The sequence below is a fragment of the Rhea americana genome, unplaced genomic scaffold (assembly GCF_003343005.1).
Source record: "Rhea americana isolate MKP2758 unplaced genomic scaffold, rheAme1 scaffold_1, whole genome shotgun sequence".
Classification (NCBI taxonomy): domain Eukaryota; kingdom Metazoa; phylum Chordata; class Aves; order Rheiformes; family Rheidae; genus Rhea; species Rhea americana.
The window spans coordinates 5,626,400-5,630,867 of NW_028185038.1; positions in this window are offsets into that span (position 1 = coordinate 5,626,400).

Below are 4,468 nucleotides of genomic sequence, written 5' to 3' on the forward strand. Positions count from 1 at the left end.
AAGATGAATGGAGCATATGGGACTGTTCAAAATTAACAACTAAAAAAAATATCAGATCCTATTTAGAGCAAAAGTTTACAGTCTCTCCATGACCATGGTGTGTTCAGAAATATCAGTCACATAGATTTTCTATGCAACTGTGAAATTACTCTCATAACTAGACAAAACAAATACTGAGATTTTTGATAATGATCAAAGAGGCGGTATGATGTAATACTCAATTTGTCTGCCCTTGTATACCATCTCAGGCGTCAGCCTGAAGACAGATTTGCAGGATGGCTTTCCTCTGAATATAGTAGCTGACTACATTATAGCATTTAYATACATAAAATGCTGATTGGACACTTCTACTAAGCAGAATATCATTTATTATCAGAAATCCCTGAGGAGCAAAACAAGTCCCTGAATTAACATGAGTCTACTAAAGCTACCGTTAGAACTCTTGTTTATTGAAAATATCTAAAATTAGTACCTCTAAAAAGTTCTTATACGCCAAAGAAAAACATTAGAAGGTAACTACTGAAGAGCCCGACTATATCAGTGGGCTAAAAAATGTCCGAAGTAATTTAGCTGAACTTGCATTTAAAGTGAAGAAAATGATTTCTTAATATGGTTCCTTCTGAAAACAGAAGTTAAGTCCCACATATGTTACAAATTCTGGTTTCGATATGCCAGATGAACAGTCCAAAGTCAGCTTCACAGATAATAAATGACAAATACAGCACAGGCACCAAGTGTTTCAGGTCCCTAGGATCATCTCTCCTCCTCAGTGTGACTATACTCCCACCATCTACTGCTACAAGAGTTGGAGTATTTAATTTTTGCAAAGTTTAAAGTATGTTCTCTTCCTCAGCAAACTGATTTAACGTAAACAGTTTAGCATAATATTGTTTTCTATTTATACTCTGAAGTGTCCCAACATTAGAGCATTCCATTATAGATACAGCTTTAGATGTGTTCMTATGAGCTAAATTAAATCACTATTAAAGTTCTGGCATGTTGCAAGATRCAACAATGAACCAGCAGGAAGAGGGGGAAGATGCTGGTAATGAAAAAGTCTGTTTGAGCAAATCATCAGTAATTATGTTATTGAAGGCTTGAAGATATTCAGCAGAATCTTGTAGCATGAAAAGCCATTTAGAAATAAAACAAATCTTGTAGTATTTCTGCTCTCCAACTTTTCTGATTAAGATATGACTGACCTGATATATATTTATATATAAAAGCYTTATATTAAAAGTCTTTCCAAAAAAAAGTGAAGGTTCGTCCTTTGCCACAGAGAAATTTCACTGTGAAAGAATACACAGAGGACAACAAGGAGGAAAACTGCATTGTAAACAAGATCATAGAAGAAAGTTTTGGGACAAAACAAGGGAGAATTGCACATAAAGACTACCCTATAATCATGTTCCCACACTGATGAGACGCTGAGACATTCCRTGACAGAAACAGGTCTTCAAAAAGAATTAAGGAGGAGTCCAGTCCAGATTACTTCAGAAAAGCCTTTTATATTCAAGAGGGATGTGGAAAAACACAGAGGCGCTTGCTAGACCAGCATATAAAAAGCATTTTAAAATGAATTGTGCTAACAGAAGAGAACAGACYGAATGGGCTCTGCAGCAACAAACACAACAAAGAGGTAAGAAGGGAACAGTTACACAGATCCTTGAAAAAGAAATTGGAAACTTCAACTCTTTTGCTGCGGTGAAGTCCATGTAAATAAGATAACTTCATGTGTAGGGACTGAACAGGTGGAAAATTTAAGACAGAAGAGGTTAGAAAGACTGGAGAAAGGTTAGTTGCAAGTTCATGGTCGATAGATTCTGCATAGCTCCTTCATCCAAACTATTCCAGCAACTAACTTTAAACAGATAATTACCATTGCTACTATAGCACTTTGTATGCAAAATAGCACACAAGACCAGCAGTATAAAAGGGAAGCATATAAAAAAAAACTTCTGATACACACCTATTCTTCATATTTCCAACTGCTTCCCTAACTTCTTCCTGCCCCATAGGAACCCTTTCATTCTTGAGAAAACTAATGAAGGTAGTTTCACATAAATTGTTAGTAAATGTCCATGTTTACCTTCTCTTTTGTTAACTGTAAATAGTTTAAAAGTGACTAGTTACTATTAAACAAAAGACTTTGAACTTCTCTCATATAAATTGGTATAAATCAAGTGCATAAAGAAGTCAACAGGGGAACACAAGCAAAATCAAGAAGAGACTATAGTTCACTGTGTGATTATGGAGCTCAGAGGAACAATGTCGCAAAACCAGGCCCCAAATATCTGTATCTCATTCTTTACCTTGCTCTGTGCAATTCTGTTGGATTTTTGTGTTTTTATGAAAACCCCATTGGTGAAAATTATCTTTACTGGATCACCTTCATAAATAGTTATTAATTCTACAACTTTGGTTTTGGATTCATATATCACCAAATGTCAACCTATGTGTTATTCGCTAATKTCCTGTTTTTACTGAAAAGGTTAATTAAGCAGCTTTCTTACTGCAGCATTGATTAGTAGCGCAGTCAAGATTTATCATTATTTTTCCCTACATCTAATTAGTAGAGCTTGTCATGAGAGTGCCATGATTGTTTGTTAAAGAATATTGAACYGAAGCTGTCTAGAGTTAATCGCTTAGCATTAGTAGCTAAATTTACTGAAGCCTTAGACTACCASCAAAGCTGCAGCCAAAGKTGCAGCCAAGGCCAGCCAAAGCTTGCTTTTACAGAACAAGGCAATATTTTAACCATCACATATAACCATTTTAGCAATAACCTAGAGAAATCCCTTGCAGCAACRGAGAGCACCAATGGACCACAAGAAAATGAATAAAAGWWGTTGTGGGATTAGTTAGCAGGAGCAGGACTATAAGGAAAGAGGTTTTGCAATCGGGTTGTAATGGGAAAAAAAGGACTAAGAACCACTGGGAGSGGTMCCTCTTCAGAGGMACCCCCTTTGAGCWGTACTTACTGCACATATGCCATTAAAACTCATTTTGCCTTGATTCGGCTTCAAATTTCTTTCACAGCGGGAACCTAGGGTCAGACCTTATTACGGTGGCTGGCGAGCCTAATTTTCCRTAACACTGCTATAAACCACATTTGCTGCTTGCCCAAAAGAAGTACTATTTCCTGTTGCCACAAAGCAGTTCTTCAACCAAAAGCCAAATATGATTCAAAACCATCAGGTATTCACATGGATTGCAAGACTGATTACGAGTATAAAAGAAAAATTTCAGAAGGCACGTATGTCTTTATATATAAATTTCAGATCAATGGGGGCTAGGAAGTAATTTTCTATAGAAAAGTATCTCACTCTTCCACTGAAGCAACAGAACAGAAGCAGCGGAGGCACAGACGGAGGCTCTAATGGTGCAGAAGACCAGCCRGTCTTCCCCACGGAGCAATTCCAGCACCTCAGTGCGCGAAGCCAGAGCGAGGGAGCAACGCTCCTGAGCGGTTCCTAAACTTAGCTTGGGTACCAGAAGCAGCAGCAGCTCCTGACCTTTCCAGGTACTTACACACGCTTTGTGCCACCCCAAGACCTCCATCTTGTTATTCCTCCTCTCTCCCCAGGCTCTGGCCCCAAGCCCGCAGGCCCTTTTCTTTCCTCCTCCTTATCACGCTCTCCCAGTCTCCCTGACGCACGCCCGCAAGCGGCGCCACCAACCGCCACCTCCCGGCACCGCGGCGGGCGGCTGGCGCACCGCCGGCGGTACCCGACCGCTCGTCTGCTCGGCCAGGCCGCACTCCCGCCTCGCAGCGGCCCTGCCCTCGGCCTCGCAACCGTCACGCGCCCGCCGAGGCCCCAGCGCCCCGCCGCCCCCACGCCCGCACGCCGCGGCGGAGGCAGCGCGAAGCCTCCCCGCACGGCCCGGTCACGGCGCCCCGAGACCCGGCTGGCGCCGGACGCGCCACCTCGGGGCGCCCCCTCCAGCGCGAAGGGTGGGAGCGGCCTCGCCCTCCCCCTTCCCGTAACCGCTCGCCGGCGGCGGCCGCCGGGAACCGAAACCAGCGGCTCCGTGCGCACGCGCACGCCGCAACCCCCCGCCGCCGCCGGAGGCGTCACCAGCTCTGCCGAGCCCTGCGCACGCCCCGCCGCCGCGCTCCCGGCCAATTGAAAGAGCGCGCGCATCGGCCGCCCAGTGACGTCACCGGCCTGCCCCGCCCCTCCTGCCCTCTGCCCGGAATCCAATGGTAGGGAACGTGCAGCACCGGGCTCTTCCCCGCCTGCCCCTACGTCACGAGCTGCCCCCTCCCTTCAAAAATCCGACCGGGCGGCGGGCCCAATCAGAGGACGCTCGGCGCCCTGGCCCCGCCCCTCCTGCCCCGTGACCTCGCGGCCCCGCCTCCGCCGGCCCAGACGTGAATCCAATCGATGGGGTAGGAAGCGGGGCGGTGGCCCCGCCCCTGGCCGTAATCCCCGTGGCCCCGCCCCGTCCCCGTTCCCCTTCCCCT